A 23,954-nucleotide genomic window follows, 5' to 3' on the forward strand; every position below is an offset into this window, starting at 1 on the left:
CTTGGGCCAGTCACCTCCCTTCCCAGGACCTTGGCTTCCACCCAGCAAAACGATGGCAAATAGGGTCCATCACTTTTAATAGCATTTGTCAAGGGAGAGTCTGGGTTCTGACTCAGAAAGGTGCTGTGATTGGTTAGCAATGTCTGGCACAGGTATAGGCAGGAGAAGATGGCACGCACGTGTCACACATTTATCATGACCATTCTCCACGATCACTAAGGAACTAACTGTCCCGCGCCTCTGAACACTTCAGGGAGGTAGGAGTTGAGGAGAGTGATGCAGGCAATGGAGCAGGGCAGTGGGCCCGACTGCAGGGAGGCTCAGCATTGGGATCTGGGGAGTAGCAAGCACCTTAGGGTGCAGACTGGGACCATGTTACGGGGAGTACTAAAGCAGGCCCTGCAGGTTAGATTAGCAGCCTAGGAAGACAGCGACAGTCCCGGAGAAGGGGCATGACACCATGAAAGATTCAGAAAGATCTGTCAGAGCAGAGGTAGGGGGATGAGCAGTCATCAGCTGCAATTACCGGGCCCTTGCTGATAAGGGTCTGACTCAGCTCTGGCAGTGGGGCTGACGGTAGGGCTCACCCGGAGGGCAGCAGGCCAGGACTGAGCAACAGGAAGGAACAGCAAAGCCGGCGGGCATCGTGTGTCCCCGGCTGTGAGATTAGAGGCCTGGAGCAGATGGTCCTCAGGCCCTGTCCCCTGTGGTTGCCTGGGACCATGGTCTCGCCAGGTGCTCCCACAGAACCCCAAGGCTCAGATGTCGCCCCAGCCACGTTTATTATTTATTTTAAGATTGATGAACTTTGAGAAGCCCCAGCCTCTCCCAGCCAGTTTATGCTTCCCCAGACCACCTCCCCTAGAGGCTCACGGGGAAGCAAGCTTGGCCCTCGGGGTCACAGCTCCTTGTCACCAGCATAGACTGGCCGCCCCCTAATGGTCTGTCGAGACAATTCAGGGATTTCCTGGGCCCCGACCATTCTCACTACCAGCCTCTTGGAGGGAAGCTCAGCACAAACACCAGCAAACGCCCAGGATTTTGTTTGGAATATGAGATGCCTTCTTTTTAGCATCAGATTTTCTTCCTAACTGAAAATACGTCTGGTGGTATAAAATGTTTTTTTTTAATATCCTTTATACTCATACCACCTGCATTTCTCTAAAATGGTCTCATAAGGTCTTGGTCCAAAGAAAATACCAGCAAACATTTTAAAAGAGTCAGATAGTAGGTGTTTTCTGCTTCGTGATCTCTGTCACAACTACTCAACTCTACTTTGCAGCCACCATAGACAATACATACATGAATGGGGTGTATTACAATAAAACTTTATTTACAAAAACACGTGGAGGGCCATATTTGGCCTGTGGGCTATAGTTTGCCAAGCCCCCTGGTCTAGAGCATCATTTCCAGAATGATAGTTCAAGGTCACTGTTATTTGCTGTCCCACAAAAACAGGGTTCCATAATTAACTGACTTTGGGAAACACTGGTGAAACAAAGTTCGACAGGTTTCCCCAGAAATTTGTTGCCATCACATTGAGAATCCCCAAGAGGGATAACAGACTTACTTCCCAAACTCATCTGACTGTGGAACCCTTGTTTCTAAAAGGAAATTGTAACTTTTTAAGATTTCCCTACACACACCTGTGAACATCTCTCTTCGGATAGTTTAGGGAAGATGATGAAAGGATCTTGGTGGTCACAGCCAGGTGATCTCCGGCTCCCAGTCCTGTTGGAGCGTGTGGCCTGCTGCAGAGCTGTGCAAGTCAGTGATTCAGTGACTCCCCATTTCACAGAGAAAACGAAGGCTCTGGCTCCTCTAAGGAGCCGGGAGCACCAGGAACTGAGCCAAGGGTGCCCACTGCCCCGACTCCCCAGCCCCGGCCCTCCCAGTGACCTGTCTCAGGAAGGCTTCCAGCCTTCTGGTCTGGGTCCCACAGCTGCTGCTGGGAAAAGGCCAGCCCACCTGCCATCAGCCATCACTGACAGGGTGCCCAGCTTGCAGACTGGGGACCCAAGTTGCTCCTGTTTCCATGGCGACAGATGGTCGTGTCCCTAGGGAAATGGGGCCAAGGCCCTCCCACCGTTGCACCTGCCACGGGAGCACAGCCGGGAGGTGCAGCCCAGCCTTCCCCCTTCAGGGAGAGCCAGCCTCGAGCTTATGGAAGGAGCGGCAGGGAGAAGGGGCTGTCCTCTGCCACTAAGAGGAGCCTGAGACCTGGGTGCTGAGAGAGAGGTGGCAGCGGCTCAGGCGGGAATTGAGAGGGGACTTGCCCAGGGGTAATGGGGCCTGTTGTGGGGGCATCTCAGCTGGCTCCCCCGATTCTCCAGGATATTGCAGGGCAGCTGGCCTGAGTCTTTGGACCCTCAGACCAGTGATGTGGCCAGTGTCCCTCACCTGGTCCGGAGAAGTCAGAGCAGCTTCTGAAAGAGTGTGGATCCGTGCCATCACAACAGTAATCACGGTGGTGGTATCGTTGGGCTGGAACAGCACGCATGCACTCCCATAACCTCACGACAGCCAGGGAGGAGGCACAATCATGTCCTGCTGGTGTATTTGAGGTTCAGGAATTTTCCAGGCTCTTGGCACTTGAGGGTAGCAGAGCCAAGATCTCAGACCCAGTTGGTTTTACTCCAAAGTCCATTTTCTAGATTTCTGGACAGAGCTCTGTAAAGAGATGGCCTTCTCTTTTGTCACAGGCTTTGGGGCTCTGGAGTAGCACCCACTTACTGTGACAGGCAGTGGCACCATAAACTCAGGGCTGCTTAGCTAAACCCAACCCATGTCCAGTCAGCTCACAGGCCCATTTCTGAGCCATCAAAGGGGCTGCCTGGGCCAGAAGAGCCCATCCCTGCCCTGGGGGCTCACAGTCCCAGGGGAGACACATGTGAGCAGAGAGTGGAGCCCACAGGAGAAGCTCCTGGTAGAAGCCTCTCTCTGAGTGGATGGAGAGGGTTCCTGGGGGCCGCCTGGGGGAGTGTCAGCAAGGAGGTGGCATGTGGGCTGGACCTTGGGAGCTTTGGGAGTGTGAGTGGGGACAAGGGAGAAGCTTCCAGATGGGGAACCCCATGGATATGGGAGATCGAGGGGAGGGAGGGTAGCAAGGCGGCCAGGGGCCTGTGGGGGCTGACTTCCAGGCGTGGGGAGCCCTGCTGGGATCACATGGCAGCATGGCCCATCTTGGTCATAGCAGACACCATGGAGCCTCTGAGGCAGCCCTTTTCCCATGGGTCAGGTGGCAGACAAGACGCCCGCACCCGGAGCAGCCACTGACGAGTGCGGACCTGCCCGCAGGGGTCACACGTGCTGGCTGGTGTGGGCAGAGGAGCCTTTGGAAATCCGTGGGCTCCCACTGGGTCTCAGAAGGCCCCAGGAGGGCAGAGGGGGTGAGTGGGGGGATGCAGGGTCCAGGGGAGGGGACAGTATCACCCGAGATGGGAGTGGGGAGAGGAAGCATTCTGGGGGAGGAGGTGGGGAGCCAGGATGCTACTCGTCGTGGACCCAACGGCCAGAGTGCCTTCAGCACCCAGTGTGCCTGTGTGGGGCCCGGCCGAGCTGGCAGACAGGCTCACACCTGCTCTAGGACAGTCGTCATCTCAGTGATGCCAAAGGCCACCAAGGCCTCCCCATCCGTGTCCCTAGCACGTGGGCCTGAGGACTGACTCTGTGCCAAGCATTGTGCAAAAATGCCTCACGTGCTTTGCCTCCCGGGTTAGGCTGCTGGGGGTGGGGGTGAGCCTGGGATTTGGCTCCCCCAACCCTGTGCCCACTGCAAGCTTCGTAACAGGAAGAGCTCAGAGAAATACAGTGGGAAATGCCATGTCCAGACCTCATGACCTTGGGAAAGCCACGTGACCTTGCTGAGCCTCAGCTTCCCCATCTGTGAAAAGGCTGTGAGAAAACAGGACGATGTGATAAAGTACAGCCAGACAGACAGCTTCCCCACGCTGGGATGCCCAGGGCACTGAGGAGCCACGGGAGGTGTGGACGCAGAAACCAGGCCTGACAGAGGCCCTTTCCGCATGCAGGACTGAGGGTGGCAGCACCCTGGCAGGGCTGGGCCCGGTGGATGTGTGGCCCAGGGAAGGCAGGCAACCCCCTTTTCTCTAGGGCATCCTGGCAGCCCAGGAGGGTCAGAGGGGCCTCACGTGGGTGGTGTTAGCGCCGCTGGTGCCCCTGGGCCTCAGGTCCCCCTGCCTGCTGTGGGGCTCCCGCTTCCACCCCCGCCGGGTGCTGTGAGGCCAGAAGATGGGTTTGCAGGAATTTCTCCTGGCACAGCCTCCCACCCTGGCTCCCGCTGGCTGCTACCCTGAGAATGTAAGTTTGGTTGTCGTTCTAATGTGGCTCAAACCCCAGCAACTTCTGCAGCGTTTATGGCTGCCTCCAGCCTCAGTAATGTTCTTTGAATTGCTAAGCAACGCAACCGGTTCTCTCACATGGAGAAAATTGAAACATTGATTTATCTATTTGTTTTGCAGCTAGCACCAGCGGCTTCATTACTCTCTTCCCCCGGGACACCCTCCCACACACTCGAATTGAAAATTAACTCTTTTTACCTAGGAAGGGGCAGCAATGGGTTTTTAATTTGGAGAAAGTACAGAAACAATGGCCGGGCCTGGCGCCAGGGAAGGGAAGGCGAGGCCGCATGGAGGGCCAGGCGGCTCTGCGGGCCATGGGCAGCCCCTGGCGGCCTAGGGACCAGCCCCCCACCCTCCGCTCTGGACCCCCGCCCCTCCCAGCTCTGGCACCGGGGGTCTGGCTGCGAGGTTTCTGGAATGGAAGAGCGCGGCTCTGGAGTTCAGACAGTGTGTGTCGGCTTCCCCGCTCTGTGCTGGGGACCTTGAGCGGCTCCCTTAGGCCGTGCCTCAGTTGCCTCCTCTGTCACAAGAGGATGGGAGTCCTTCCCCTGTGTTTTTTGCATGTTTGCCCACACTGGTGGTCTGACAAGTACAGCCTGCCAGCAGGCTTCCTGTCTTCCTGGCATCTGTTATTGCCGCTTTCTGGGGATGCTAACTCCTGGAGGACCAAGGGCACCCTGAGCCGCTGCTGTAACGCTCAGCAATGGAAGGAGCTCGCTTTGGTCCCCAAGATTGAAGTAACGGTTCTAGGAGTCAGTCTCCTTTGCTAGAACTGGCAACGCCCCTGAATGACAGCACACATGGCAGCTGTTTAGCCAAGGAGCTGTTCCCGGTCAATCTGCTCTCTGTTCTTCTGATAATGCAGGGCTTTACCCAGCCTCCTGATTTCCTAATTCTCCTCCCGACCTCCCGAGGGCCTCACCGCCCTTCACCAGCCACTCAACCCCTGCCCACCCCTCTGCACTCAGTCCCATCTGCTGGGTATAAAAGAGCCCCACCCAGGCCTTGAGCACACACTTCCCATGAACCTCTCAGTGGATATCAGCTAAGGACTACGAAGGTGAGGCTGAGGACCCAGCGTGGCCTTGGTGCAGAGTGGCTGGGCTTGTCTTTAGCAGGACGTCTGGTCTCTCCTGAAGTGCATCCCCTCTGACCTGCCTGTTGCCCTGGGAAACAGCAGACTCAATTCCACATGGTGGAGGACTATGTGGGAGGGGATGGAAGCTAAATAGAAGCCTCAGACAGAAATGGAACGTAAACAGGTGCTGTCAAAAAATGCAGACTAAAACTTGTACTGTCCCGCCAAACCAAGAATATTGACGTCCCTGTGTGGACACGGAATAAGGGGGCCTGAGAAAGCCAGGAACACAGTAATGTGCTGGTGTTACCGGGTGGTGGACCTTGGGACTGCTCGGTTCTTGTCTCTGGAAGGAAAGAATTCAGCTGAGAGACCTGATAGGAAGTTAAAGCCTCAAAGGGTTTTTTACTTAGCAAAGCCAAAGGAAAGTGCTGTCGAAGACCAGAGGGCCTAGCCACCCACTGGACTTTACACGGTGTCTCTCATGGGGGTTTATTCGGCTTCCTCCCTCCCAGTCTGTCATTCTCACACTATCTTTTGGATCGGCTTTTTACCTCCCCTTTAGCTTCTTTGCTCTTTGTGCTCATCATTTTCCCATTCACATCTGAGAGACACCCACAGTGTAATGATGTAAATGCAGGTAATATAAATGATGCAATAATGGTATTATCATGGCCTCAGGGTCATTAGCAACAACAGCTTCCTTAAGCGCGCATGCTCTAAAATTGGGAAGGTCGCAGTGACTGTACCTTCTGCTTATCATTTGTACTGAACCACAAAAGGGGATGGTCTAAGGGAGACAGGGCATCTTCTGGGCGGAGGCTGGGTGCCCACCTTCCTCCTTTCTCCCCTCCTGCTCATGTCCATCTACTGCTCACTCTGACGCCAGCAGCGCTGGTCTGGTGCTCTGGAAAGCAGGGTGGGACCAGCGGGTAGGGCCACAGGATTTCAGGTCAGTGAAAGGAAGGTGTTTTTTGACTATTGGAGAGGGTATGCTAGACTGCTCCCCACCACTGGGGTCAAGCAAGCAGAGGCTGAGCTCTCACTGGGCGGAGATGTGTACAGGACCCAGTAACCTCTCCTGCCTCATGTAAGCTACCCTGATCACTTTTTACCAGGCAAAATCCAGAGAACAAGGCTGACCAAGGACCTCCACCTCTGACACTCCTTCCCTCCCCAGCCTGTCCATGATCATGCTCGGAGGGTCACTGGGAGGCTCTGTCACTCTGCAAGTCAGCCCTGGTCCACAAGCCCTTCAGCGCCCAGACCTGTTCCTGGTACACAAGAAGGTAAAGGCAAGTTCAACTCAGTGAGAATATAGCCTTTTATAAGGCACCACCTCCGAAGACATGGGCAAAGTCATTGTCTGCTCTCTAGGGATTGACAGTCTGAGGTCAGCATAGGACAGTGGGGTCAGATGAGAAGCTGGGTGGCCACCCAAGACCCCACATACTTAGGGTACTATTGTATCCCTAGAAGGAGCCAGGCTGGGGAGCAGGGGCCACTTCACTCTGCTCAGGGGCATCTGAAGGACATTCTGATAAACCCATGGGATGAGGCCCCCAGGTACCTGCTGGAGGAACCACAGAATCCTTTACTTCTTCATTTATCAAATGCCAACTTAAATAATTATTTATTAAATGACAACTCTGTGACAGACACCCCTCTAGGTGCTGGGAATATAGCAGAGAGGAGAACAAATACAATTTCTGCCCCCAGGGACTGTGCGTTCCATCTAAGTGAACAAATAAATAAGGAGAGGTCCATATTCCCTATTTGAAACTCCTAAAGCCAGGCGTATACTTCAGCCAGTGGTCCTCGACTAGGAGCAGTTTGGCAATGTCTAGATATTTTTGGTTGTCACAGCTGGGGGAACAGCTACTGGCATGTGGTGGGTAGGTGGTCAACATCCTACCACGTGGAGGACAGCTCCGCACAGCCAAGAATTATCGAGCCCACATGTCAATAGTGCTGAAGTTTAGAAACCCGGTTTGGGCATTCAGACTTTACATTTAGAAATGTAATATGGTGCATAAACCATATATTATGTAAAGTCCCAGCGGGGTGTGTAGTAACACCCCATAATCAAATGCATTAATATTTCTGCAGCAAAATGTATGAATATTCACGTTAAGAGGGATGAACCAGATTATAAATAGCCTCACGTCAGTTCAGATCACGTTTTGCCACCAAATGAGTTATGAACAAGCTTTTGGTTTTCAGAGCTTTATGGATTTTGGAATTGGATTGTGGGCCTGTAATATAATTTCAGATAGTGATAAATGCTGTAACAGAAACAAAGGAGTAAGGGAAGGAGCGGCACGGGGTTTAGATAGAGCGGCCAGGAAGGGGCCTCTGCGGAGGCAACGTTTGAGCAGAGAGACCTGAGTGGTGAGGAGACGGGCACTGAGCGCACCCCCTGACAGCAGCCCCAGCAGCGGGAAGAGCGTGTGCAGAGCGGGCTTGGAATGTTTGGGAAAACAGGCGGGAAGCCAGGGCACCTCCAGTGGGCACATGAGGGGAGGACACGGGGGAAGCTAGGCTGTGCAGGTGGGCACAGAGCAGAGGGCTCAGCCCCAAACCACTGTAAGCCGGGGTGTCTTTCTTTCTATGCGCGGAGGGAGCCAGGAAGAGTGTGAGCACGAATGGCCTGCAGGGGGCGAGAGCAGATGGCCTCAAGGGACAAAGGGGGCTCGGCAGAACTCTGGGTGCCCCGTCCACGGGTCCTGGAGGAGGGCTTAAGTTAGGAACTAAAGGGAAGCAGACCCATAGCTGAACGTCAGACTGACCTGCAGACACAGCTCATGGGCCCGAGTTGTCCATGAGCTCCTGCCTCTGGGCCTTGGCCAGCCCCTCCTAAGCCACCCACACTGCCCTCTCGGCCACTCCTTACCCACCTGTGCTGCGTCTGGGAATGCAAATACGGGTAGCTCTCCGGCCTGGCTTCAGCTGCCTGGTGGGCATGTGAGCCTTCATTCCCTGTGTCTCCTGGTCTCCCAGGCATGGAGTTCCACAGAAATGCTCACGGGGCAAGGACAAAGTTCACACCACGAATCCTCAAGACGTTTGGAAAAGGCAGGGGTGGTCAGGGCACTTCACCGGAAGGCAGTGGGAACGAAGGGGAAGTTGCTGAAATAAGGGCCAGTGTTTGCAAGAGTGAAGGGCAAGCTCAGCAAGGGGACCCCCTCCAGCCGGGGCATCTTCTGCCACAGGCACTTTCGTGTCCATCCCTTGAGCACCTGGCCCCCACCAGCATGCACAGCTCCTTCCTGTGGCTGCATCTCAAGGCCAAGCCTCCAGCATCAGCAGCTTGTTAAAGCAGAGCAGGTGGTGACTAGGGACATGCTCTTAAGATAAAACCCCAGAAATTACGGGAATGTCTTTGGTTCAAATACCCGAGTCCTCCTCTTTGTCGGAAAAGGCACTTTATCTGGACTCTCCTGGGCCTGAGATAAAGCCCTACCTGTCCCACGTGCCCCAGGCACTGTGCAGCCCCCAGGCTACAGTTCTAAGCCCTGGAGCTGCATTAAAACCACCTAAGAGCTATCAAACAATGCTGGCACCATAGCTCGTCCCAGGGCCTGCCCAGGCATGGACAGGTATCTCTTAAAACCCCTGGGAGTAGCCAGGACTGTGAACCCTGCTCAAGCACCAGCCCTAACTAACCCTCAACTAGCCCCTCCTGGCCCCAAAGCCTCCCTCCCATGTCTGCACCCCACCCCAGGCTTGTAGGGCAGAACCAGTGGAAGGGAGAAAAGATGCCCCTCCAGGGCACCCCGGGCTGGTACTGTCTCCTGGGGGATGTCCCACTCCGTCCGGCAGGCTGTAATGCAGCCCTGTGTTATTCCAGAGAAGACAACACGGGCTCCGAGGGGCTCAGTGCTGCGGCCAGTAGGTGTGTGAGCCAGGAATGAGTGTTCTGACGCCCGGCTGCCTGGGAGGGTGGGGAGGTACAGCAGCGATGTGGACTGAGGCTTCCCCCATCCTGTCGTGGGAAGGGGAAGAGGGGGTTGCATCACCCAAGAGGGGCTTGTTGACCCAAGATGGTCCAAAACTTTCAGGGCAAGGGCCTGAGATGTCCCTGAAATCCCCACTTTGTAACCCACGTTGTGTATCGTCTGCACGCACCCCACTCCCTGAAGACCCCTCTCGCACACAGAGTTGCTCCCGGGAGGAGAAGCGCGTGAATGCCAGGAATTGTTGCTCTCCCCAGGCCACTCAGTCTGTCTGCACGCCTGCAACTCGCCCCCCTCATCCCCACCCCGAGACTACCCCTCAGGTCTGGGCGAGAAGGAAGAGGCCTCCCTGGCAGGAGCAGGGGATTGGAGCCCCAGGCAGGCCCACCTGTCCACCCGCCTGCCTGGGGGGCACTCAGAGCCCAGCCTGACTCCTGCAGGTAGCCTGCCATGCCCAGCAGGGGCCTGGGGAGGCTCTGGTCAGGATGCCTCCAGCTCCCCGCTTCTGGAAAAGGTGAATCTCTCCTCCTCAAGCGCTCTGCTCAAGGCTCCATCTAAATCCAATTACTCCAAGTGTGGGGTGTGCGTCAGCTGAGGAGTTCGCTGAACACCCTCGACTCTAACTGCCTGTGATTTCAGAGCTGAATATCTTTCAGAGTTATTTAAGAGGTTCTTCCCTTTTTTCCCATTTTGATGATATGTTTCTAAATTATACATTAAACTTATCAGGGTGAGTAATACCTCACAGCTTCCCCGTGTCAGACCTAATGTTACTTACTCGTCTGCCGCACCGTGTTTACATGGTTGAGGGGGAAATGCTCCTTTCAGATCCATTTATCTTCACATTAAGTGTTCAGAGATGAGAACCTCAGACAGGTTGCAGACACCTGGGCTCCCCAAGCGGGGGGGGACCTCTTCAGGAACCTCCCCTCCTCCAGTGTGCGCTGGCGAGGGTCGGGGTCCCAGGCTGGCTGGGACCTGGAAGCACCCCTCCCTGGGGAAGGGTAGTGGAGAAGTCCCCAGGGACTGCAGAGCTGAGAGGTCAGGCTCAGAGATTCTGAAGTGTTTTCCCAGAAGGAAAGTGCCACTAGGGTACATGAAAGGTGTCTGCACCTCCTGAAACCTCCCCCCTCGGCTCAGAGAACAGCAGCTTCTGGGACACCCAGTCACTCCTGCCTCCAGGGCTTGTTCATTCTCTCATCCATGCATGCACGCACACATGTCTCCACTCTGCAGGATAGGCCCTGGGCTAGCCTGCCAGTGGCCAATGAACCTGCCCTGGGTGTCCGGGGTGTTGGGAGAGACCCTGCAACTGGTATCCAGAGAAGGGTGCAGCCCCAGCCCATCTGGGGTTCTGCTGGTGAGGGCCTTCTGTCCTCTCAGCCTGCTGTGGTCATTTTATAGAACCTTCACTACCTGTATTTTATATTGAGGACATTGCAAGGTTGGTGTGCCCAAGGCCACATGGCAGAGCAATGGTTGGGGCTAAGGTCTGAACCCAGGCTTAGCAGACCCTAGGACTTGGACTTCCAAGCCCATGTAGCACTGCCGGGAAGATCCAAGCACTCCCTGGCCACAATGAGCACGTGGTTCATTTCCCCACAGGGGAAGCCCAGGGCCCAGATGGGCCTCTGTCCTACGCTGCCATGACCTGGACACCCCAGCCTGGCCACTGGGTACCACACACAGACACACACCCCACCCCAAGCCAGGCCACCAGCCTCCAGGCAGGAGATTCACCCAAAGGGAAGTGACAAGCAATTTATCATATCAATAAACTTGCTTAAGGCGCAGTCTGTCTTCCCATAATGAAATGGGGGTGCGAGCCCACCGTGTTATTGGGCACCAGGGCAACGCTGCTGCAGATGCTTATTATTTTCACCGCTATCTGGGAAGACTGATCGTGCTTGGATAGTGCAGCTTAAAATTGAAAACCAAGCAATTTACCTTCAATCGCTCCTCAGAATTTTGTGCAGCCAGAGACAGTTAAGGAGAAATCGACTCCCTTACCATGTTAAGTGTTTGCCATTAACATTTGTTTCCTCTTGGAGAGCGGGATCTGGCTGTGGGAGGCGGGTGCTGGCTGTGATGGCATCCCGCCCCTGCCTCCTTGGGCAAAGGCGACTGCGTGGGCAGAGTTAAGGGTGTTGGGGTCACATCTCTTCCTCCTGGCAAAGCTGCCCCCTGCATTTTGGGGAGGCAGGCAAAGCCTCTGGACAGACCCCCAAAGTCCTTGCCCTGCTTTTTCTTTTATCCCAGGGATAATTAGAGGGGCGTTTGCTGACATGTAAATGGTTCTCCATTCGTGAATTTAAGTTACCTCCCGAGACCTTCCATCAAATGCAGCAAGATAAACTGTTGTGATAGCCTCAAACCCGGGATGCCCTCCTGGCTGTGTGGCTTCAGCCCCTGGCCCCGTCTTGTTTGATCAGCCTCCCCATTTGCTGGCTGCACAAGGCCGGGCTGTGTGCGGATGGGATTTGCCAGCCGTTTGTGTACCGTGGCAGTGCAGGATCTCTGAGCGTGCTCTGCAAACAGGAGCGTGTAGGCCAAGCCGTGAGTTTGGACTCTTGTCCGGGGGGGGTCTCTGCCCTGAACCGTGAGGTCCCTGTGGGCCTGTGCAGACCATCCCGGGACTCCCACCAACCTGGGGCATGAGTGAGAGGGTTTCTGGAAGAGAGGCCACCCTCACTGCCTCGCTGATCACTGTGGTTGCCTGGCCAGGACCTGTCTTGAGCCTCGTACATAGGAATAATAATTAAGAGAGAGGAAAATTCCACGCGCATTGAGCAGCACACTCCGTAGGGACAAAACAGGGGCTTAGGCACAGGCTGGGTGGCTGGAATGGATGCTGGGAGCCTCCTAACCCCCTCTCCAAGTATAACCAGGCCAGGCTGGTTCTGGGAATTAAGGGCAAGGGAACCTGGAGATCCTGCAGCACCCCTAGGCTTGTCTGTACACGAGACCATGATTTAGGACCACGTGGCCCCGACACACACACCTTGGAGGTGGTTTACAAGGGCTACCGCAGGAGGTGCTCACCAGCCAGGGTCACCCTCCCTCCCCTCAACCAGTCAGGGCTAGACTGAGAGAGGACCCGGAGGAATCCCAAAGCGTAGCTCCAGTCGCTTTACTGTCCTTCCTTTGAAGGGACTTTGCACAGCCCCAGAGCTCCTGGGCATGGGTGCCTGGCTCTGGCCAAGGCTGGGAGGGGACCAGAGAGGAGTTTTCACTGTTCTGATGGCTTCACACACATTCAGGGCTCTCCCAAGAAGCAGTCTAGGAAGCAAGGTCCTTAGACACAGACTCTCTACATCTTTTATATATTTTTACTTGTGCATTTGCTTTTGTTTTTAGACTGACAAGTGCACAAAACATATGCGAATAGCTGGTTAAATAATTATAAAGCATGTGACCACAACCCAGGACAAGATGAGCATTAACACAGGTTGGTTCTCTGAAGCTCACCCCTTCCCCATAATGGAAAGAGTAACCTGGGACCAGACGCCCCCCTGCCAACATAAGCGTCTCTGAGCCGTTGGGCAAGGTCTGTTCTCACCGCTGATTCTTCTCGCTTCCTGGTCTCTGAGAGAAAGGACTGCTCCAAAGATGACAGGTTTCAGGAGAGATTAATTTGTTATTTCAGACCATCAGAACTTGCAGTTGCATGGAACCAGAGGCTGTGGGTCGGGAGGAAGTTCAGATCAATTAAAACAATTTACTTTGCTGCTAATGATTTCAGACCATTGTAATTTATTGGTAAGTAAATGACTTCCAAAGCGCATTCCTTTAGTGGCTGCACAGAGGGAATTTTAACAAGTTCTTGGATAAATTAAGTCTGGAATTTGTTAACAGACTGTTATTGTAAAACATTTAAAGTAGGCCTTTCACTCCACTCCGAGGCCTTGAAGTTTCCAGAAACAATTAAAACTTCTAATCAGTTCTTCATTGTTTCAGCAAATCAAATGGCAAGAGGGGGCTCCTGATGACAGGTGGGAAACCCAGACCCTGCAGTGACATCTGAGGGGCCAGAGGCCACTAGACTCCCTCCTGTAGCCCCAGCTCTCACGGAAAAATGCAAATTACTTCTCTGGCCAAAATGCAGCCGGCACAGCTGGGCTTCCACCTGCCGTCCAGTCACACCTCCTGCTTCTCTGCTTCTGATTGGCGAGCCCCAGCCCCACTGGCACCTGCAGGGCGGCTGCAGCTGTGGTCTGCCTCGGTTTCTCTCTCTCACCTGTGGATACTCTGCAGCACATTCCCTGGGCTCGGGATCCGGGGTCCGCCAGCAGCTGGCAGTAGCGTGCCCTCTTCCTAAAGGGATAGGATGAATATTCAATGAGGAGTTAAACTGGGACAGGTCCAGGCATGAGACCTGAGCCACGTCTCAGTGGAATGGACCTGCACCCCTGGAGGGGTCCCTAGTGCCCAGGGCAGGGACCCTGAAGGACACAGGGCCACATGAGAGGCCTGGCTGCCCTGCGAGTGGCCGACCAGCGCAGGACGAGGTGGTGGGCCCGCATCCCAGTGTGGTTGTGTGGAGTGCCTCCCAGAAGGGACACTGGGTCAGGGTGGGGTGTGCTTGTACGTAGGGCCCAGAGCGCGCTCCTAGAGGCCACCCAGGATCTCCTTGGGCCTTTTCCTTGGAAAATGAGGATTCTCTATGAGGCCTTCCCCACTTCCAAACACCTCGGTCTCTTGTCAGTAATAGCAGTTAGGAGTAATGGCTGCAGCCGTCTATGAAGCAGCTGGACAGAACGGGGCTCTGTGCACCTCAAGGCATCTGCTGCTGCCTTCGCACCTCTGCCCGGCAGAGGTGGGGACGGCCGTGCCAAGGAGCTGACTGGGGGCCTGGGGTCTGTCCAGCTCACAGTGTGGAAACAGCAGGGTTGGGCTTCAGAGAGTTTTGAGTCAGAGGGGCCAGCCAGTGCAAAGGCACTGAGGCCAGGAGGAAGGAGAAAGAGAGCAAGCCAAGGCGGTGAGCAATGGGGTGGACAGGAGGGCAGGGCAGCAGGCAGCCAGGCGTGACTGAGGGGCGATGAGTGTGGGTTTTGCTCAAAGCGTAAGGGAAGCCTTCGGGGCATTTTAAGCAGAGCGCTGGCGTGGTCTGATCGATGCGTTTTCAAAGCTCCCTCTCGCTGGAAGGCGGAATGATGTTCATGAAGAGGCCAGAGGGGAAGCCTGTGGACCAGCCAGAAGGCCCCAGAGGGCCCAGGTGGGAGGGCGGCAACGGGCACCTGAGCGGGGCAGTGGGAGGGAGAGGTCAGGGGCCTGGGGTCTGTTTGGAGTTAACAAAGTTTACTAATGGTTTGGATGTGAGGTTGTGGCACACAGAGGAAGCGGGGTGCCCGAGGGTCCGGGGCTGGAAGAACTGGGCGGGTAGCAGCACCGTGCGCTCAGACGGGGAGTCCCAGGGCTGTTCGGCCATGTGGCCATCAGGCTGCCTGTGGACGCCCTGGTGGATGTACTGTCTCGTCTGCTCACACTCCTTTCCAAACATCACACGCTGGGGTCACAGCCACAGGCATTTGTCCCCACGGTTCTGGAGGCTGGGAAGTCCGAGATCAAGGCGCCATCAGATTTCATGTCTGGCGAGAGCCCACTTCCAGGCTCACGGTTCCCACATGGTGGCGAGACAGCACCCTGGTCTTTTCCTCTCCTTACTGGGGCACCAATCCCATCGTGGCGCCCCAGTCTCATGACCTCATCTCACCCGACTCACCTCCCAAAGGCCCCCCCATACCACCACCCTGGGGTGAGGGCTTCAGCACACAGACTCGGGGGAACACAAACATTCAGTCCCGGGCACATACGGAATAGGCTCGGCACTGGGTGGAGAAGGCAGGAATTAGGGACCAGGGTCAGGAGTGCACCCGGGAAGGAACGAGGGGAGCTGAAGGCAGAGACCACCCCAACGTTTAAGGCCGTGAGAGGAGGAGGAGGGGCAGCAGAGGAAACCAGGAGAGAACTGGCTGGTGTTGCTTCCATAAACTAAGAAGAGTTTCCGGAAGGAGGCCCACGGGGACCCAGGCAGATCTCCGACAAGGATGGGCTTCCCTGCGGCTCCTGGGTCATCACTGAGCAGAATAAGGGCCTGTGTCTCAGGTCAATGTGATCGCTTTTGAGGTTGAAGCGAGTTGTCGAACCCTTGTAGAGGCAACCAAGACTGCATTTCAGGAATTCTCATAGTATTCCTGGCAGCCGCAGAGACTCCGAGGCAAGGCAGAGAACCTTTTAATGGCACATTGAAAAGCAGTTTTTAAAAATACCTTTTAGAAAGCTATTGAAATTCTCCTGTCTGTAGCGAAATTAACATATAAACTTAGTGTCGTAATTTGGCTCTTCTTGAAAGAAAGAGGGTGGGAAGCTCTCTTCTCCCATGGTTCCCCTGAATCCGGAGGCTGGTCCCCGCTCACTGCCACGTGGAGCCTGGACGTGTCCTGGGGTGCTCTCCTGGCAGGCACAGCTGCAAACCATTCATGGAGTCATTTGACCTGCACAGCAACCCGGAGAGGGGGAATGAGTGATACAAGTTCCCCTCTTTTAGCGATGGGGAAACAGGCCCAGACTGGTTAGGAAGAAGCTAAATAGGTGTCATCTTGTTTTGGACATGGGGAATGCAGGAAGTCTGTCCAAGCTGTAGCGGACCCCTAGCCTGCTGCACCCTGAAGCGTGTGCCCCTAACCCCCCAGAGCTTCCCACGGTACAAGTGTCATGGGCCTGGCATGCATGTCAGGTTGAGGTCTGATGTGCAGCCAGGTTTGGACCCACCAGTGATTCTCAGAGGGGTTAGGGGCCCTGCATCAGCACCCTGGGGTGCCTGTTAAGCGTGCATTTCCCCAGGCTAACTGGGGTTCAGGGGAGCCGACTCTCGGGGTGCTCTCAGGGTGATTCTGACTCTCAGTAAAAGTTGAGACGCTCTGGCACACCGCCGTCCAGCACATGCCCTCGCTGTGGTTTCGAATCCAGAGAAGCCAGGTGTGTTTGAGCCGTCACTCCTTCCTCCACAGCTGAGGAGGTAGAGGCCCAGAGAGAGGACATTCCTGGCCCAGAGTCCCACGGAGTCCATGCCCCCATGGCAGGGTCTTCTCCTCACAGACACCCTCTCCCTGGCCCTGGCTCAGCCTCCAGTCAGCCTTGCAGAGAGGCAAGCTGTCTGCCACAAAGAGGTGTCACTTTCAGGGAAAAAGACAGGGCGCTGGTGTCCAGGAGAACCGTGGCTGAAGGCCTGGTGGCCCTTTGGCGGCAGCCTCTCCCGGCTTCCTGGGGTCCAGGGCTCCAACGGGGCAGCCTGCACTGACCCGGTCCCCCTCGTCTCCCTCTCCCCTGGGAGACGGGTGGGAAATCTGTGAGAGGTCACTGCAGTAAGTGACAAGGCCTGGGAGCCTGCAGAGGGGACAGAGGGGACAGAGCTGAACAGTTGGTGCAGGTGCAGCGGACAGCATGCAGGAGCCACTGGGCAGGGAAGCAGGAGAGGTTGCTGAGTCCACAGAGGCTGGTGGCCTATTGTCCCACCTGCCATAATCCGAGCCGGAGCCCAGAGCAACACGCTACATCCTCTGCCCAGCGTGGAGGGACTGGCCTGCCCTTCCCCACCAAGCTGTGTGACCAGGGCCTGGAAGACGATTCAGAGGGGCTGGTGCTAGATCTTGGGAACAAGGGACCATCTCGCAGGAGATGCAGTTTGACTTAGAACAGACTGCGTCAAGGCTCTAGCGTCCTTGGCCGGAATTTGCCCGGCACCTCCCTGTCCCTGTGCCTGCTCATTCCCACGAATGTGCCGTGTGCTGACCACCTGCGCCCACCTCCCCACCCACAGGACTGGTGTCCACTTGCAGCTCTGTCCATGGCCTGCCCTCCCCCTGTTCCCACACAGGCTGAGTGCCCCCCCTCAGATGAGCCATGAAGGACAGGTTTCTCAGGGTCACTTGCGTCCTGGACCAGTTGACTCTGACTTCCATTTCTCTCAGGGGCTGGACAGGCCATCCCCTGCCAGGGGCAGCCAGATCCCTCAAGCTCCTCGCCGCCTGCTCGTATAGGCTCTCCTGGCTTTATTGCCTTTCTTGGAGCAGCGAGGGGCAGCCAGCTGCCGCAGAATCACTCAAGGTGACTTGGCTTTTTGGACTCCATTTCCCCCCACTGCCGCCACTCGTGTCTCTATCTGTGGGAGAGAGTGACACCGTAGCCCCCAATGTGAGCAGAAGTGAGGCCGCTGGAGGCAGGCTGTGCTCCCCCAGGACCCCCGGGAGCCTGAGGACAGGGAAGGCCTGGCCTGATCTCGGGTATAGGCCTCCACCTTTCATCCCTTTTAGCTGCAGCTGTTCATCTTTTCTGGCATCTTCTCCCTCTTTGCCTCAAGATACTGGCCGGCTTGTCATTACACAACCAGCCTAACCTGCTCCCAGGTTCCCTACTAACACCAGGCCCAGAACCCATCACACCAGCAAGGGCCTCAGACAAAGCCGGAGTCAGGTCCAGGCTCCTACAACCACCGGCTGAGCTTGACCTTGGGCGAGATGCTTGACCTCACTGGGCTTCCATTTCCTCTGCTTCCAGATGGGGGCCTCCCAGGGTGGGTGTGAGAACATGAGATGATAGGCGTGACAGGTTAACTTGGTGTCTGGTCCAGGACAAAATAATACCCGAAAAGTAGCGGGAAGCACTGTGCTTTCTCTTATTGGCTGGTTGACTGATTGTAACCTTGGCCCCCGGGGCCCGTCCAGGGAGGAAGAGCGAGGCTGGCCTGAGCTGGGCAGCCTCTGGGGATCTGACGGGGTCAGCAGAGCAGAGCATGGGTTTCCTGGGTGGGAGGGGGGTCCTTCAGAGAAGCATAGCCAATAGGATGTGTATATGTACATATGAAGAAAGAGCCTGAAATCTGTAGGGCAGACTGGGGGGCTCGAGGCCCAGGGAGGAGCTGATGTTGCAGCCTTGAAGGGAGGGGCAGGCTGGAGGCAGAATCTCTCCCTCCTTGCCTTGGGCAACCTGAGTCTTTCTCTTTTAAGTCCTTCAGCTGATTGGATGAGGCCTTGCTCACATTATGGAGGGTAATCCCCCTACCCAGATCCACTGAATTTAAGTGTTAGTCTCACCTAAAACAGACCTTCACAGTGACATCTGGACCAGCTTTTAACCAAGTATCTGGGCACGGTGGCCTAGCCAGGTTGACACACAAAATTAACATCGTGGGGAGGAACGGACAGGTGCCCCTCGTCATCTTCTGCCAACACCGCAGTCTCTTGGCCATCGTAGCCCTATCTCTGCCTGGTCTGCACGTCTCCCACCCCCAACCTCCTGCCCTCGGGGGTAGCGTATGGCAGGACTTCAGCAAAGGACAGGTACCACATCAGAAGCCCAGTGCCCTCGAGTCATGGACCCAGACAAGACCCCTGGGCAGGGAATAAGGAGGTTGCCTGGTTGTTCTGGCAGGAGAGAGGCTACGGAGCATAGGACATGTCCACCAGCTCTGGTCCTGAAACCAGACCCCAACCAGGTCCAATCCCAGCCCCGTCCAGCCAGGCTGAGGTGGTCATGGACCTCTGTAGAGCCCTTAGGAAGCAACAAAGGGATGCCAGAGGTCAAAGGCCACCACAGCCTCTCCGGCGGGGTGGCAGGGAAGGGCCTGAGACCCAGCAACTGCCACCAAGACACAGCATGGGTAGGAAATGGCGCCTTTAAGATGGAACTTGGATGCCAGTAGCACACCACACTTCCACAACAGGGACTCGGATCAATTCTCTGGCTTTTATCTTTTCTCAAGGCCCAGTGTGATGAAAGTGGCCTCTACCTGTGGCTGATAAATACCTAGAAACTTGCTGTATCTGCTTTCATTTGATTTTCTTGAACAATTACCACCAGCATGCCTTACATTCAGAGGCTGTGATTTTAAGTGGCCAAAAGAACTTCCCAACTGAGCCTACCAGGGACTCATTTGAAATGTTCTTTGGTGCATGGGAAAGCAACCAGACATGATCTATAAAGGAGCTTGGAAGAGAGCATTTCATGTTAATGGCACAAACATTTCCTCCTCTCCAGGGGGTGGGAACATGAGAGGATGGCTCCTACCCTAGCCTCAAACCCCAGAAGAGACTGCCCTGCCAGACTATCTGAGCTAAAAGAACCACCTCCTGGGCTCAGGCCTGGCCTACCCACAGCCAGTGGGAGAGGACTGTGTCTAGAACAGTGGGAGAGACAATGCCCAGTGCAATTCTAGGCATTGAGCTTGAAGAGACGGGTGTCTGGCCAGGAGTCATCCAGAGAAGGTTGATCAGGGTAAGGAGGGATCTGGAGTCCTGAGGATGATGGGGAGAGAAACCAGTGAGCTACAGAAGCCCTAGATGCTATTTTCATTCCTCTAGTCTAGCACTCAGGTTATAGTGTGATTCTGGTTACATATCTGTCTCAGCACCAGGAAAGTAATCTCCTTGAGGCCAGAGACTGCATCTGTCAATACCAAGAATGGTATTAGCATTTAACAGGTTTTTAATACATGCTAAATGCAAGAAAGGATGGGTGGGTGGATGGTAGACAGGTGGATGGGTGGATAGATAGATAGTTGGATTCATGGATGAATGGATGGATGAGTGGAAGATAAGCGGATAAGTAGGTAGATGTGTGGATGGATAGGTGAGTAGATGGATGGATGGATAGGTGAATGGATGGATTGGTGGGTGGGTGGATGGATGGATGGATGGATGGATGGATGGATGGATAGATGGATGGATGAATGGGTAGATGGATGGATGGATGGGTGGATGGATGGATGATTGAATAGATGGATGAGTGAGTGGGTTGATGGATGGACAGATGGTTAGGTGGATGAATGGTACATAGGTGGGTGGGTTCATGAGTGATGGCAGGCAAATGTGTGGATGGATAAGTGAGTGTATGGGTGGATGGATGGACAGATAGATGGATGGACAGATGTTTGAATGAGTGGTTGGGTTGATGGGTGAATGGATGGATAGATGGGTGGGCAGAGGTATAAGTGAGTGGAGAGGTTGATGGATGGATGGATGGATGGATGGGTGACATGAATTGGTCTTCAAATCCTTGAAGGCCTAGGACACCCTGAAAAATGGAGTACCAATCTCCTTGGATCCAGGAGACAATGCAGATTCTCTAGGGTAGCAGAAGTGGCCACTGGTTAAGAAAGGACTCTATAAAGATTCAAGTTGTTTTTGGTGGAATAGATAGTATAGACAAGGAGCAACCCATTCCTGGAAGTGTTCAAGAAGAACCCACCGAGTGTAGTAGAAGGTATCCTTGTTCTTCTGGAAGGCAGGGCTGGATGACCTTAGACCATCTTTCCAGCTTGGAGCTGCTGGGATTCCTCCTGAGCTCATGCCCTCAGATGGATCAAGGAACCCGTTTTTCTGGGTCAGGCTTGTCCCCTGCAGGGTACCATGCTCTGCCTTGCTGCTGACCTATGGCTGGGCATTCTCTCCTGGGCACAGCCCTGGCACTTTGCCTCTCTCCTCTCAGGCCAGCAGTGCCTCATGCTCACCTCAGCAAACCTGGTGGAAGGTGGTCTGCAGGGAGATCAGACAGCCTGTGATAGTCCAGCAGCCTGGTCCTGATAGAGGATTGGGGTGTAGCAGACAGAGTGGGAGGCAAGCAGGTGCTGCTGGAGCCACCCCGTCAGGGATGGGGCGAGCAGAGCCAGGGCAGAGCCTCCTGGACCAGATTTCTGGGGTATTCTCAGTGTCGGGAGCCCTCTTCTGGGGACAGGCACATTTGTGTCTTTGGAACCCCTTCCCCTCATGCCAGGGCCCAAAGGAGCTGAAGAAGGCCTGAGAGATGAATCGGGGCCCACAGCTGGATGACAGGGGGCTCATCCCCACCAGGGAAAAGCAGGTTGTCTCCATGAAAGGCTGGCAGCAGGGAAGGGAGCCGTGCCCACCCTGCCAGCAGGATGCCCTTTGGATGCCCTGCCAGCAGGCCCCCTCAGTGTCCCTTTCTCTTTAGAAAATCTAATTGCTTGTAGCTTCCACTCTGGCCATCAATTTGATCTGTGCTCAAGAGTGCTACCGAGGTTCACCTTGTCCTGTTTGAATAATGCAGGTAGTGAGACTATTGACAACCTGTCATCTGCTAGAAAGTGGCTTCAACACAGCCAGACACCAGGGAGGGCCCCCCAGGCCACAGCCAGCCACAGATCCAGCCAGGTGAACAGGGGTCCCCAGAAAGAGGCCAAGCCTTTGGCATGGTCCAAGGTGGACAGATGGGAGCTGGAGGCCTGCATGACCTTTTCCAGAAGGACAATCTATTGGGAAATTCTAACGATAGCAAGAGAGGTATGACTAAGAGGTCTGCATTTTGTACTGGAGAGGGCTGCGTGGCGCAGCGGGTCCCCGCAGGGCTGGGGCCAATGCTGAGTCACTTCCTGTCAGGCGATACTGGTGCCCTCTGCAGCCCTGCCCACCTGCCCCCGCCTCCTGGCCCTGGTAGGTGACAGAGGAGGGGTTTGTGATGAGTCTGCTGCTCTTCCGTGAGCCTGTTTTTTTTTTTGTTTTTTTTTTAATGTTTAAAAATTCCCTGCAGCATGTCAGGTGCCTGGCTGCTGGGTCACCCCATCCGCTGTTGTGTCATCAGACATCATGTTTGCCCGTCAGACACTGTTTTCCTGACACTCAACACTCAAAATAATGATCTCGTTGGAGCACCTTCATGAATGATTCATGAGACTCCACTCAACTTTGGGTGTTAACGGCAAATCAAAGCCCCTTGGAACGGTAGGCTGGCGGCAGCAGGAAGGGCACCCTGGCCCAGGCCCCCGGCCCCTCGGGGATGCTCAGGGCCCACCAGCCCAGCCTCAGATCTCCCTCCCCAAGCCCTAGCCCCAGCCCAGCCCTGCAAGGCCACCTGCCAGGGCATGGCGCAAGCAGGAAGAGCAGGGGTCCAGGAGTACGCCCTGGGGTCGAGTCCCCAGGCCGCACCGTGTCCCAGTGACCTTGCTGAGAACGTCAGAGCCCAGGGCCCAGGCCCAGCTGGTTCTCCGCCACTGACAGCCTGCGACCTTGAGCAAGTCACCTGGCTTCTCCGGGCTTCCCTTTCCTGTCTGTGAAGCCGGGTGGGGCCGTGAATTTGAGTGAGCTCCCGGGGGTCATTCCTGGTGGACGAGAACAGTCAAGACCTGGTAGCTGACCACTTCCTTTCCTTTCTCATCTGTAACGCAAGGGGCTTGAGTTAGGCTGGGTGGTCCCCACACTGTTCTCGCCTGAGCAGACTCGCTTCTCTTTTTACTCTGAAGTGGGTTGTAGGAAGGGGCAGCTGAGCAGGTTCCTGGGGACACTTCTTAACAAAGCACTGGGATAGAAAATCCTCGGGGGCACAGACGCAGCCCCACCCTCCCAGAGCACACAGCCCAGCGGGAGGTTGTGCACACACACACACACATGCACACACGCACATGCACGCGCACACACACAGCAGCAACAGACGCACAGGGTGACTTCACTTCCTGAATACCCCAGAGCTCGCTCAGCACAGACGTGGGGATTTAAGGACCCTGGAGGGGGCAGGTACCCAGTCCTCCCCCTCCACTGTCCTGTCTGCCCTTCCCCACTGTCCGCTCCCAGCAGGAAGGGCAAGATCAGCCTCGGTCACCATCCTGCTCCACCCATGTATACACAGTGCTGGACACCGAATTTATGCTTAATGTGTATTGGTCAAATTAAAGGAATTTACAGATAGATACACGTTTAGTACTGGTGACACAGTGGTGAACAAGACCGATTTGGTACAATTAGTCGGTTTCTCCCGTGGAATTAAGGTAGCAGACCAGGGAGTTAGAACTCCACACCCCAGACGGCCCATTTTCTGCTGCTGAAAAGTAATGGAGAGGGGCCCTGCCCAGAAAGCCCATCAGAAGTGGCTGCAGGGGGACGGAGGGACAGACCCTGTCTCTGAGGAGGGGAGGTATCTGGAGCCCCAGACCCACATGGACTGGAACTGGCCTCTGCCCCTCCCTGGTAAGCCTGCAGGGTTTCATTTCCTCCCTGAAAGGCCTGGGAGCAGAATGCCAGGAATGTACATAGGTCCCACTGCTGACCTGGGTCTCCAGGGACAGAGGACGGTTCCCTGAGCCTGACAAGGATGGACATGAGACAGCAGGAGGTCAGCGGAGCCCAACACTGGAACCTGACAGGCCTCATGGTGGCCTGGCCACAGCTGAGCCCAATTAACTAACGAGGGCCCATCAGGAGCTCCGTGGAGCTGAAGGCTAGTTCCTCACCCCTCCCCAGCTCCTGCACCGGGCCAGCAGGGGTGCTCCTGCAGCGTCAGGCTGCCCCTTGCCCCCCTCCCCCCGTGACCTGCCCTGACGTGGCCCCCTGGTCTTCCTGGCTCTGTGCCCCGCCAGGCCCTGCCTGAGCCTGTGGCAGTGCTGGCCCCACCACTCAGAGCTCACTGGGGGCGCATGGAGAGGTGCCCACCATGCATAGCCATTCTGACATTTCGGGAGACTGTGGACCGTGCAGAAGTCAGGCTCCAAGCGTGGCTGGAGCTCAGAGGCCTGGAGCTGCGCTGCTGGGGCCCCTGAGGACAGGCCTGCCCTTT

The 23,954-nt window shown here is 55.5% G+C and overlaps 1 protein-coding gene across 11 annotated transcripts in view; it reads left to right on the forward strand.

Moving 5' to 3' along the window:
* CAMTA1 (calmodulin binding transcription activator 1) overlaps positions 1-23,954 on the forward strand; it is an 806,010-nt gene that overhangs the window by 654,609 nt on the left and 127,447 nt on the right. The gene's annotated exons all lie outside the window — the stretch shown is intronic.

The sequence above is a fragment of the Manis javanica genome, chromosome 4 (assembly GCF_040802235.1).
Source record: "Manis javanica isolate MJ-LG chromosome 4, MJ_LKY, whole genome shotgun sequence".
NCBI classification, from domain to species: domain Eukaryota; kingdom Metazoa; phylum Chordata; class Mammalia; order Pholidota; family Manidae; genus Manis; species Manis javanica.